Source organism: Dama dama, chromosome 28 (assembly GCF_033118175.1).
Source record: "Dama dama isolate Ldn47 chromosome 28, ASM3311817v1, whole genome shotgun sequence".
NCBI lineage: Eukaryota > Metazoa > Chordata > Mammalia > Artiodactyla > Cervidae > Dama > Dama dama.
The window spans coordinates 22,488,997-22,502,987 of NC_083708.1; the positions used below are offsets into that span (position 1 = coordinate 22,488,997).

The following is a 13,991-nucleotide window of genomic DNA, read 5'->3' on the forward strand; positions in this document are numbered from 1 at the left end:
ATCACAGAAAGAAGACTCATTAGAACATGTAGTATGTAGCTGCTGCTTTGAATCTCTGCATAGTACACAGCTTATTTATCTTCAAGTTCTCATGACAGTATCCAAAGGAACAAAAAGTTAGCTTCTTAATTCTTGACCTTGAAGAGATGCCTTTCAAAAGGAAGCTGAGATGACTTTAGCAACTGTCACTGAGTTCCCTTTTCAGGTGTAAAAATATAGAGTGGTTTAAACAAACATAATCCGCATTCAGATCCTTACACAAGGATCCCAAGAAACGATTGGCTGAAAGAGACTGTATTTGTAAAATGTTGGTGTGGTTTAAAAGCTACTTCACTGGGAGGAGTTGTTATTTCAGGAATGAATGTCTTACCTTTTGAGACCTTGCTGTGGACATCTGGAAACTAGGGCTGTCCAGAGATTCTATCAGCACACACGGCGCTGCAGGTCCGTGCTTATCAAGGCGTTATTGTCCTTTAAAAACATGAAAATAGTATTGCTCTAGAATGAATTCTGCACTCAATAAATATTTATTGGGGCCTATAATGTTCAATGAAAATAATGCTACATAATTCTGAATAATTTTTGCTGAGTATATAGAAAAGTGAAAGTATGAGCCTCAGAATCAGGGTTCATGTTTCAGTACATGGGTAGTTAGAACAGGTCTAAGACCAGAAATATGTCAAATTTGCATTGGAAGGCTTGTTCAGAGACTGTTGATATAATGAAAAGCATTCTTATGAATTTTTTAATTAGTAAGACTTGGGTTTCTCCATCATCTCATCATTTTCTGTGAGATAATGGGAAAGTTACTTAAGGCCCAGTGAGCCTCATTTTCCTCACCTGTAAAAGAGACATAATATTATTTACCTTGTAGACCTGCCATAAGAATTAAATGAGAGATATATGAAAAAGCCAGTTATGCTTCCCAGGTGGCACTAGTGGTCAAGAACCCGCCTGCCAATGCAGGAGAAATAAGAGACACAGTTTCGATCCCTGGACTGGGAAGACCTCCTGGAGGAGGGCATGACAACCCACTCCAGTATTCTTGCCTGGAGAATCCCATGAATAGAGGAGCCTGGTGGGCTACAGTCCATTAAGATCTCAGAGTTGGACGCATGCTTGCTCAATAAATAGGAGTCATAATTGAGCTCTAGTTATTATTCAGCCTTCTGTGGACAGGTGACTATATTAAATTTCTTTATCAGAAAGAATATGACTTCTGAATGTCTGTATCCCCCCCAAAATACATATATTAAAATCCAATCCTCAGTGTGATGGTAATATTTGAAGGCTGGGCCTTGGAGAGGTGACGAGGTCATGAGAGTGAAGCCCTCATGAGCAGGGTTAGTGCCCTTATAAATAAGTGAGACTCTAAAGAATTCCCTTGCCCCTTCTTTTATCTGAGGAGACAATGAGAAGATGGCCATCTATGAATCAGGAAGTGAGTCCTCACCAGATACCAAATCTACCAATGCTTTGATCTTAGACTTCCCAGCTTCTGGAACTGTGAGAAAAAAGTTTCTGTTGTTTAGGAGCCAGTCTATGGGATTCTGTTACAATAGCCCGAAGGGATGAAGATGAAAAAGCTTCCTTTGTAAAAATTTTAAAAGAATCTAAATGCATGATAATATGTTTGCATAACTGCTAACATCAAATACATGTTAGTTTGTAAATGCTTGTTAACCTAAAGAACTGATTTATATTTCAAAAGAAATGAGGATGAAAAATAAGAGGAAATGAATTCTGACTTGCTATTTGATTATACTTTCTAATGTGTATTTGGATTTTTACATTTCCATTGACCTTTAAATTAAATGGTTTATGTGTCACAGAGTTTATTCTAAACATTCTTTTAGACAAGTCCCTAGACAATTTAAAAGAACCAGGCTAAGGCTGGATATGAACTACAGTGTATACACTGAAATTTATCAAGCACCATATGAGAGAAATATGATTCCTGAGTCACAGAAGCCAAAAAATTGCAAAAGTGAAATTATTTTAAAATCTGCCCACTTTTAAGTATTGTCTATGACATCATTCATCATAGTATGAGAGACCCTTTCACAAACACCAGAATTTGAAGGTTGCATTTATAGATAATTTACCTGCTAGGCTTTTGCTAACAGGCCCATTGTCCAAAAGTAGTTTGTTTTTTTGCATGGAAGAAACATACATATTTAGAGTTCTCAAAAAATTCCATTTCTAGAAGGCCATGGTCACAGCTTCTGAAAGAAGGGCTTTTTCTCTTTTAGAAGCCTGTCATCTTCTTAATGGAATAAAAAAGGTTTACATACCTCAATTATTGCCCACAATATTTGCTTTCTTTTTTAACTAAAGTTGATTACAACAGACCTAAATCATCAGGGAAAACTATATTATATTCAACATGAATTTTAATACATCTTACATTTTATACGTTCTTTTGCAAATTACTTATGACATTTCTTTGAGAAAGCATCATTTATCTGTGAGTTTAAGAAACAAGAATACTTCATTTTTTAGAAAATCATGATCTACTTAATGTTAACATATAATTTTTATGGCCACAGAATTTATTCTGAAAGAAGAATTTTAAAAGACACATATTGTAAAGAAATTAATATGTCTCTTTACCAATATGAAGTTTTGGATTTCATCTTCCACACTGTTCGACAGAGTTAAATGTCAGTAATCAGTAACAAAGCTTAAATGTTCCATGCCATCTCTGACAAGGGTGTAAATTAAGAGGCTGTCAAGCTATTTACTTTTAAAAATGAATGGAGACTTCCTGGCAGTCACATTTTTCCACCACTGATGACTCTGACTGTATCCAGAGAGGATGTGAACTGAAAAAGCTGGAGCAGGCAAGGAAGGAGAAGGACAAAAGGAAGTGAGAAGCATAATGAAGGAAAGAGAAAAAGAGCAGTTTTGAAACCAAGAATAGAAATAATTACGTTATTTTTCCAACTACCTCCAAGAGAATTCAAGAAAATCAGAACTATTTTCTCAGTAAGAAGTGAAAAATAAACAAAAGGAAGCACCCCTTCAGATCAAGTGTTTTTAACTTAGATGCGATTGTCCTTGTGTGGGAAGAGGCACCTAAGGCCAATGTTTTAAAATCACATTCCGAATAGATTACATTTCATACTTTAGTTTTAGGAGTGGCCATATATTGGCTCTCCGATGAAATTCAAGCTGTGGATTCTGAAAGGAACAATGTGACCTCTCTAATGGACTGATTTGAAGAATGAAAGCAGGATTTGGGAAACTAATTGGATTTCTTATCTAACTTTCCCTGTTGGAAATAAATGAGATTCATTTCTTTCCCAGAAGTAAATTCCAGAACTAGGACTCATCTATGCTAATTTATATACAGATATTTGGTTGTGTTCTTTCCTTTATACACATTATTACATCTGTGTATTCCCCTATATGTGTGTGTGCTCAGTTGCTCAAGAATGTCCAACTCTCTTGTGACCCCACAGACTGCAGCCTGCCAGGCTCCTCTATCCATGGGATTTCCCAACAAGAATACTGGAGGGCGTTGCCAGTTCCTCCAGGGGAATCTTCCCAACCCAGGGATCAAACCCAGGTCGCCTGCATTGCAGGCGGATTCTTTCCCGCGAGTTACCTGGGGAGCCCTGGATAGAGGACATGTGTGCGTGCGGGTGTCTGCTAAGTCACTTCAGTCGTGTCCGATTCTTTGAGATGCCATAGACCCCACCAGGCTCCTGGTCCATGGGATTCTCCAGGCAAGAACCTGGAGTGGGCTGCCATGCCCTCCTCAGGACTGAACCTGTGTCTCTTATGTCTCCTGCATTGGCAGATGGGTTCTTTACCCCTATTGCCACGTGGGAGCCTGGATAGAGGATACCAGACATTAAGCTGATGAGAACAGGTACCACACTTGATCTTAGCCAAAATGCCAAGACATAGAAAAGATTAATGGTAACCTGTTCAGATCACACGTTTCTGTAGAAGTCAAGGATGAAGAGGCAGTAGTATTTATTGTCAATATCCTATTGTTACAATAGGATACTATTCACACAGATAGATTTAGGCATACTGTTGTTAAAACACATCTAAATACAATTACTCACTTGAAGGAAGCAGGGTTCCTGTTCCAGGGCTGAAACAGGCAAAATGTTAAGATGAGCCTCGAACAACTTGTGCCAGAAAATGCTCACAGAATAAATGAGATATTTTTAAAGGACAGAGAAATTATCTTGAAGGGGCTCCCACTGGCCAAACTGGAGACAATTAGATCATCAAAATAAATAATAGTGCTACTAGATTTTAACTCACTGAACTAGGAAAACCTGAGACAATACAGTTATAAATAAACTGAACATCTGATGAGGAACTGGCATTTACATAGTCTCAGGGCACATCCCCACACACACAAAAGGAAAAAAATAAGCTTCTTGGGAAGGCTTGCAGACATCACCTTAATCAAGGGAAGGTGAACATCATCAATGATGGGACAAATCAGCATTGGTACCTCCTCTTAGGATGCAATGAGAAGAAGCCAGCATCACTTCTGTGATACTGCTGCTAAGATTTAATCTGAATCAAATCATGAAGATATATGAGACAAAACAAACTTAGGGATATTCTACAAAAATACTGACCTATAACTTCAAAAGTATCAAGGCCATGAGAGTCAAGGAAAAACTGAGAAAGTGGCCCAGGTGGAATGAGACTAAAGAGATCTGATTACTAAATGCAGCCCATGATTCTGAGCTGGATTCTTTTGCTATAAAGGACATCATTAGGGCATTTGGCAAATGGGGTCTGAAGATTAGATAGTACTTTTTTCATGTTAATTTCCAGACTCTGATGGTTGTTATGGGCTGAATTATGTCCCTTCTCAAATTCAAACCTTCCCAGATTCAGTGTTGAAGCTCTAACTCCCAGTACCTACAAGAGTGACTATATTTGGAAATAGGACCTTTAAAGAGGTGATTAAGTGAAAATGAGGTTGTTGGGATGGGACTTGCCTGGTGTTCCAATCTGACTGGTGTGCTTATTAAGAAGAGGAGATTAGGAGCTTCAAAGAGACACCAGCAATGTGCGTGCACAGAGGAAAGGCCATGTGAAGACATACAGAGATCAAGGCCACCTGCCTGCCAAAAAATGAGACCTCAGAAGAAACCAAACCTGCCAACACCTTGATCTTGGACTTTTAGCCTCCAGAACTGAGAGCAAAATAAGCTGATGTTGTTTAAGCCACCCAGTCTGGGATATTTTGTCATGGCAACCCTGGCAAACTAATAACCATGGTTGTATTGTGCTTATGTAGGAAAATGTCCATGTTTGTAAAAAATTAATTCAAGTAACAGGATGCTTACTCTCAAATGGGTCAAAAAAAAATTCTTTGAAATTGACCTGTAGATGTTCTGTAAGTTTGTGACTGTTGCAAAATAAATAAAAATAAATCTATATAGTAAAATATTTGTTTATATATTTTATATAAATATAAACTTAAAAGTTTATATATTAACTTTTAGAGAAGGGGGCAGCACAGGATGAGATGGTTAGATAGCATCCGACTCAATGAACATGAATCTGAGCAAACTCCAGGAGACTGTGGAGGACAGAGGAGCCTGGCGAGCTGTCGTCCACAGGGCCATAAAGAGTTGGACACAATTTAACGACTGAACAACAACAAAACTTAAAAGTCCCCAAAGAAGTGCTTTCAGAAGAGGGACAGAAAGGTTTTTGACACATGTAAAGTGCTGCTTTTCTGTTCCAGATGACTGTGAATGATAGGCTTAAAGAAAATGGGTTTAAACGGAAAGGCTGAATATATGCGTGGAAATGTATAAAATCTTCTTGTAATGAAAGAGGCTCTGGTGATCCCTATAAATAGAAAATTCCTTAAACTTTATTCTTCTCCTTAACTGATTCAGGCACTTGACTTCATCCTCTCCTAGCTGTGGTTTCAAACTCAACCTTGTGAGAGTTCTCGATTGTGGAAACAGGTAAAAATGGAGTCACTCTGGATAAAATAATGGTTCTGGATGAAATAAAGTCATCTTCCCTCAGCCTACCTCTTCCTCCCCCTGCCCCGCCCTGAGCTCAGAAATTCTGGGGTGTCCACAAAGTTTTTGAGGCCTCTTCTTACGAAGGGCTCCTTTGGCTCTTTAGAAAGAGCTGTGTAGATTTTAGGTCTTTATCACTACACACACCCAGGATTTTATGAGCAGAGATATGGGTCAGGGAGTATCAATTGCGAAAGGTTGGTACCATGATGACAAGAAGGTAGCACAGACACCCGGATGTTGCTGGCCCTTGAAGGCCAGCCTTCAGTCCCTCCCAGGCTACACAGTCATCCTGGTGGCCCAGAAAACCTCTAAAGCAAAGATGATGTTGTACTGTTTGTCTGGACCCAACCAGAATACTTCTAAGCCTACCTTGGGGAGCAAGGGCAGTCTGGAGCATGACAGAAGTGGTGCATGTAGAAGTAAAGACCTGAACTGCCCAACTCAAGAGGCTCTAGACGAGTTGGCAGCCAGACAGCTTCCATGATAGCAATGAGTTCTTGAGTCTTTCATGTTCTATAACCCATGTCCTTCTAAAACAACCCCAGGGTCTCCATGGTGGACTGCATTCTTATTCGAAAGCATTCACTGCTCCTCTCTGGGGAAGGACGATACTTTTCTACCCCACTGATGGCAGGCTTGATCTTGTGATTTGTTCCTGGCTGTTAAAATATTCAAAGTGATAAATGTCACTTCTGGACAGAAACTGTAAGAGCCAACACATGAGTTACTGTCTCCCTTCCCTCCATAATAAAACTGGCAATACTCCAGATTGACCCTACTGCACCAGCCTGATCCCAAAGATGATGGGGAGACAGTTGTAGCTTACCCATGATGTTAATGTGGTGTGGATGAAAAATAAATTTGGGTGTAGGTCATTGGATTTTGGAGTTGTTTGTTAACACAGCAAACCTAGCTCATATTAACTAACACAACATCGAATTACCTAGCATCATTTCATAAAAGCAGAGTTTGTTGCTTTAAAATGTCTTTTGAAAATATTTAGATTGAATAGCATATATTTAGTCTGGCATTTTAAAAGAGATCCTGATTTAAAAACAAAAAAAAGTTGTGCTAGATTGCTTTGGTCAATGAAGTAATCATTTGTTAGACAGCTAAAGGTAACAGGTTTGAAGACACCTAGTGTGTGGGGTCACAAATATCAAGTCAAAAAGCACACATCCAAACAGGGCTTGCTCTCAACCTTCCAGTCAAAAAACACACGCTCATTTTTTGCCCTTCTTTGTATCACACATTACATTATCCACATCTTTGGAAACAACTGTCCCTAGTCACAAATACCTGGAGGTCATAAGATTCTATTTTCCTTAGAGAGACCCACAAGCTCAGCTATCTCCCTATCCTAGTGAACTTTAAAGCACCAGGAAGTTCACATTTCTAGCCACTGTCCGAGAACATGGTGTTCAAAGGTAAATCATATCGTTACAAGCAACGGGGACATTGGTTCTTGGTTGCTTGCTCCTATATTTGACTAGAATAAAGGTCTGATTCAGACAATTATCCTCCTGGAAAATGACTGTTCTACTATACCAAATTATAATAAAATACATTTCTAAAACTTAACAGTGAGACCTAGGCAATGTCGTTTTTCAATTCGGTTAGTGATTTTTTTCATAAACAAAACTCATTAAAGTAGGAAAAATATGTAACCATGAATATATAAGAAAGCAGTTGGAGTTCTTCCATGAAGAAGAATTTTTCTTACAGGGGACTAGATGTTAATTCCCAAGGGAATCATTGGGAAATTTAAAACAGGCGGTGACAGATTGTCCCCACAGGCTCAGAGAGGTAATTTGGCTAATATAACTGTGTTAGTGAAGTTGGAATTTCACCCAGAAATAATAGCTCAGCTCTGCCAGGGATTGATAGGATTTTTTTTTTAATTCAAAAGGTCAGGATAAGGTTTTTTTTAATTTCTGTAGAACAGTATTTCTCAAACTGTACTCCTTGAAATAGTATTGTCCTACAAACTATTAATAAAAATTCTGTGAGAAAGGAATGTTAATGAACATTCCATGAGAAATATTCAAATATATTCTGAATACCATATCATCTCCTGTTCCAACTGATATTAGCATACTAAGACTCAGAAGTCTTGCAGGAAAGGAACTTGCTTAACATCATTTAACCAAGTGATTTACAAAATTATAGGGAGCATGTTAGAGCATCCCTGGGAACTAATAATCCTCTGGATGTACTGAAAGATTAAATCTGTGTAAATATACAGGATGGTCAGCAGGGTAGAGCCAATCTTCAAAACTGTCTCAGGTCCCCAGGGAATTCAGACTATGTGACCAAAGATATCCTAGTCGGTAGAGACACAATTTGGAGCAAGCAATATTCCACATGATATCAGGCATGAAATGGTTATATAGAAACGCTCCTAAATTATTCCTGAGCCACGGCAAGTAGGAAGCTATTGGTGTCACATGGGAAGTTTCACTGGACTACACAAGGGGTGAATCTATTTTCAATTTCCATTGTAATTTGCAAGTTGTTCTTCCAACCAAAGGAGATTCACATCCTCTGCTATTACACCTAACTCCCAGCCTCAGTTCTATAGCATACAGAATGATGATCTGAGAGGAAGAGCATGGTTGGACAGCACAAGGATCAGAGACACAGACATCTACCACACACATTGCAAAGCCATTCCTGGGGCTACCAATCACATGATCTGTGATTAGCAATCAGAGAACCAATAACCTCAACTGATTGCAATCTTCATCTCTGCTGGCTTCTGTGGTTCAGAACTGTCACCCTTTCCGTCCTAAGTATGCCACGTGGGCTTCTGCTATGCTAAGTACAGATTCTTAAAGCCCTCTCATCTGGTGTCCTGAGAGTTCCATAGACTCTTTTGAACTGAGAACACAAATGCTTCCTCCAAGGAGCCCTCTTACTGGCTGGAGAGGGACAGATTCAAGTGTGTGTAACATCCTCTGTATTATACCTGCAATCACGAAATCACGACTTCATCAGACCCTAAGCATCCTCAGTGCTGCTTCATGAAACCTGAATTCCATTGTCTTCCATCCCCATGACCCATAAGAAATGTCTAAATTTCTGACCATCCCGGGAAGTCACAGTTTAAGAGTGAAAAAAAAAAAAAAAAGTGAAAGTGTTAGGGACTCAGTCCTGTTTGACTCTTTGCAACCCCATGGGCTGTGGCCTGCCAGACTGTCCATGGAAATCTCCAGGCAAGAATACTGGAGTGGGTAGCCATTTGCTTCTCCAGGGGATCTTCTCTACCCAGGGATCGAATCTGGGTCTCCTGCATTACCATCTGAGCCACCAGGGAAGCCCTAAACATTTCAAAAGAGGTTGCTATTATTGTTGTTTCCGGATTCTTTGGTCCCTATATATATTACTGCGTGCAAACAATCACTTGAGGGAATTACACATTTCACACATTGCATTCAGGCAAGTCTCAGTTCCAGACTATTTACGACTCTTTATATGTATATAATTTTCATTTGTGTGAATAGTTTCCATTATTTTTAACAAAATTGTTATACTGAGATGCTTGGATAGGCTGACTACTCTCTTGACCAACAGCGTCAAGAATCTGAGTCACTTTGTAGAATGTTCTTTGGGCATGCTGGACATCATACCACACAACCACAAGTTCACTGTTTTTTTTTTTTTCACCCTGGTGCATTCCCACCCACACAAAAATACTTTTATCCTTCAGCTCAAAAGACAGTATCAGTGAAGCCACTTGGCACCTGTAAGCTTTAGCACATTCACATTTCAATTTCTCCTTTCTCCTGTTAGCATAAGGAGTACACCTTAACAATTCACCTTTTTCTAGACAACACTAATTTTTTACTACCCTTGTGGAACCTGAAGATTTTTCTCTCCTGACCACTTGAACCTGAACTTTTCTTCCTAGATCGCAAGTTCTCATTCACATGTGAAGTTACTGTCTTTGTTTAAGGGCTTCTTTCTCTTATCCAAGGCAATGGCCAGACTCTCTCAAGGTTTCTATTACTGAAAAGACCACCAGCTTTTGAGTTGAAAATTCTAACTGGAAGCAATAATGTATTTACAACACTTAGAGCAAATTCTTGACAAATAATTTAAATGTAATTGATTGACTTAAAAAAAAACCTTTGCAAATAATTACTAAATGATATCTTAATACTTTGGCAATAATATGTTGCTCCTAAAATTTTTTTATAAAATATTATTGTGCTAAATATAACAGGAATTCCTTAATGATTTTATATTGTAGTCACACACTTAATAATTATTTATTGTTTTAAACCTATAACTTTATAATATTTTAAATAATTATTTTATCTATTATTACACATATCCAAAGTGTATTTACTGCTACACTCTCTTTTAAGACAAAGAGCTCCACAAAAAACAAATCTTTGATGTAACTTTTTCTCACATAGCAACCTTATTAGCAACAACTATACATTTAGATTCAACTTCTTTCAAGTCCAAAACTATTTCCACCATCATGGGGCAAACCCATTTGGAAGTTATTACCTCTCTAACACTGGAGTAGAATTTAGTGAACCCAAACAATAATGTTTCAGGCACTGGGAACTGGCTTAATAACTGCCATTCCTATATGACTAAGAGGACTTCTCTAGTTAAAAAAGCTTTTATGGGTTAAAAAAAAAAACAAACTTCCCATTTCCAGTTTTGGGCAAAGGACAACATACCCTTCCCTTGGGCACTGATACTCCTTCTCCCTGTGGAAGTGAGTTAGCCAGCTCTGCTCTTCTTCAGGCCCCAGAGTCCTCCCTTCGGCCTAAATTGCCAGACACATTGGAGAAGGGGAGAGAAAGCACAGAGAAATACAGGGACGTGCCTGGAGAACATAGAAGATGAGCTGCCTCCTGGGCTTCCCTGGTGGTCTAGTGGTAAAGAACCCACCTGCCAAGTTTAATCCCACGTGCCACGGGGCAAGTAAGCCAGTGCCAGAGCCCGGGAGACGCAACTACTGAGGCGCACACACCTGGAGCCCGTGCTTTCCAGAGAGAGCCGGTGCCGCAGCCAAGGCTAATGGCAGCCAAAAATTAAGTAAATAAATAAATCTTTTTTAAAAAAGAGTTTTTTCGTTTTTTGTTTTTGCACCAAGGCCAAGGAAAACGGCCATCAGGGGAGGGGAGCAGCAGGTAATGGTATTAGAAGAAGGTAGTCAGGGTACTTTTGAAGTTACTAAGCATTATCTTAGTCCATTCTGGCTGCCATAACCAAAGCATCATAGACGGGATGGTTTAAACAACAACTTTTAGTTCTCACTGGCGAAATGGCTGCCAAGTCCAAAGTCAAGCCATCAGCAGATCTGGGGTTCAGTAAGAGCCCACTTTTTGGCTCACTGACAGTCATCTTCTCACGGTGTCCTCACACGATGGAAGAAGTGAGGGAATTCTGTGGAGTCTCTTTAAGAAGGGCACTAATCTCACCCATGACGGTTCTGCTCTCACAACCTTCAGTTCAGTTCAGTTCAGTCGCTCAGTCGTGTCTGACTCTTTGCAACCCCATGAATCGCAGCATGCCAGGCCTCCCTGTCCATCAAAACTCCTGGAGTTTACTCAAACTCATGCCCATCGATGTGGTGATGCCATCCAGCCATCTCGTCCTCTGTCATCCCCTTCTCCTCCTGCCTATCACCTCCCAAAGGCTCCCCTCCTTATATCACCACGTTGGGGGATAAGATTTCTTTTTTTCTTTTTTTTGAAGAGGGATAAGATTATAGATTCTATCTTAAATATGGTAACTTTCTTCTTAAACATTTTATTAAACTTTTTACTTTGTATTGGAATATAGTTGATTACAAGGGCTTCCCTTGTAGCTCACTCAGTAAAGAAACTGCTTGCAGTGCAGGAGACATGGGTTCGACCCCTGGGTTGGGAAGATCCCCTGGAGAAGGAAATGGCAACCCACTCCAGTATCCTTGCCTGGAAAATCTCATGAACAGAGGAGCCTGGTGGGCTGTAGTCCACGGGGTCGCAAAGAGTAGGGCATGACTGAGTGACTAACACTTACTTTAGTCGATTAACAACTTTGAGATAGTTTCTGGTGGACAGCAAAGGAACTCAGCTATACATATATATGTATCCATTTTCTCCCCAATTCACCTCCCATCCAGGCTGCCACTTAACACTGGGCAGAGTTCCCTGTAGGTTCTTCTTGGTTATCCTTTTTTTTAATCGATTTTAAATATAGCAGTGGGTACACGTCAATCCCAAATTCCCTAACTAGGGGGATAGTATTTCAACATGTGAATTTGAGGGGAACGCAGACATTCATTCCATAACAAACATATTTAAATAAAAATAGTTTCATTGTTTTCAGGTATACACTATCAGGAAGTAGGGAAGGAATTATAATTACACAAAGTTTCTTAAAGGAATGGTTTTGAATGAAATCTGAGTGCCTTCCAATGAGTCACTTATTTGAGGATAAATGGGTATTTCTGAAGGGTTTGAGAGTGCATAAAATGTTTTGTTCTCCTTCAAATATCACCAACTGCCTACAATTTTGTTTATGCCATTTATTTTAGCAGTACAGCTTTGTTTACAAATTCTCCCAACAATGACCTCCACTTGACCTGATATGAGCTCTGCCACAACGAGGTGTCAATGATGAGCTTCATCTTGAGTCTCCAACTGCACTGACACCAAGAGTTCTGTTAAAACCTTAAGGCCTGTTGTTTTCCTTGGACCTGGCCCCAAACAGAAGCAAATCTTACTTTCTATGTTCTCCACTCATGTCTCAACATTTCTCTGTGCTTCCTCTCCTCTGCCCCAATTTTTCACTAAAACAAGCTCCCCTCCATTCATTAACTGTCCACAAAAAGCATCTTCTATCCCTTTGCCCTGTCTTACAACCTATCCCCACTAAGATTGCTGTTCCCAAAGATTATCAGCCTTCAGAAGATCATTCTAGCTCACTTTCTAACTTACTTTATACCCGAGGGTCTTGAAGTAGGGTTAGCATTTTCTTAAAGCATGCATTCCATTTCCAGATCATTATTTTATCCTACTGAATAATAAGCCCTGCTTAGTTTAGAACCTTGCCATTTAGCTATATCACTGTGGCCCTCCTTCATCTCTGTCAGCTCTGATCTCCATTCACTCCACCCTATTCTGCAGAGTTTATGGCTCAAATTACTCCTCAGCTCTCCAAGTACAGCCAGTAGCCTATGTGTCTTCACGTGGGTCACCCTCCTGGGCCCTAGACTCCTGTTTCCTTAGCGTTCCATTGATCATAGCCTGTATCATTCCATTTACTCCTTCCCATATCACACTGAGGATATCACCATCTCTCAGAACTGCTTCTCCTTTGAATTCAAACTCTATATTTTCTCTAACGTCTTGTCCCTCTTCCTTTAATCCCACTATAGCAGTTCAGAAACCTCAGCAAGATTTTTTTTCCCCCTAACATCACCCTCTTCCAGTGTATTAGTTTTTAATGTGTTTATTCTCCTCCTTGTCTTGGGTCCCAGTACCCATGGTCTATCATTACTCCTTTACTCTCTTTTATATTATCCTTTGCTATAATTATTACTATCAGAAATCATATTAGCTATCTTTGGTTTTGACTCTTTCACTAGCCTCCTGAAGTGCAGGGACTCCAGGTCACTGAAGCATCTCCAAAGTCTAATGGTGTGAATGACTAAAGAACTTCACACATAGCATAGATGCATTAAATAATTATAGAAAGAAGAAAAAAAGTGAAGAAAAATAATATAGATTTTTTCCTTCAATCCAGAGACTAAAAATTCCTTATTTAGTTTAACAAATTTAAACCTGAAACAACTTTTTAGAAATGTGTATATTTAAACGATTCGATAAAACTTAGAATATCTTCACCAAAGAACTGATGCCTTCAAATTGGGGTGCTGGAGCAAACTCCTGAAAGTCCCTTGGACAGCAAAGAGATCAACCCAGTAAATCTTAAGGGTGATCAACCCTGAATATT

At 39.4% G+C, this 13,991-nt stretch overlaps 1 long non-coding RNA gene and 1 pseudogene across 1 annotated transcript in view; both read right to left on the minus strand.

The window, feature by feature from the left end:
* Window positions 1-422: 422 nt before the first annotated feature.
* Window positions 423-13,991, minus strand: part of LOC133048264 (uncharacterized) — a 61,113-nt gene continuing 47,544 nt past the window's right edge. Inside the window, exon 3 of the long non-coding RNA XR_009690982.1 lies at window positions 423-471. This is a non-coding gene — a long non-coding RNA (uncharacterized LOC133048264). The remainder of the gene's footprint in view (window positions 472-13,991) is intronic.
* LOC133048336 (U2 spliceosomal RNA) lies at window positions 3,805-3,917 on the minus strand (annotated as a pseudogene).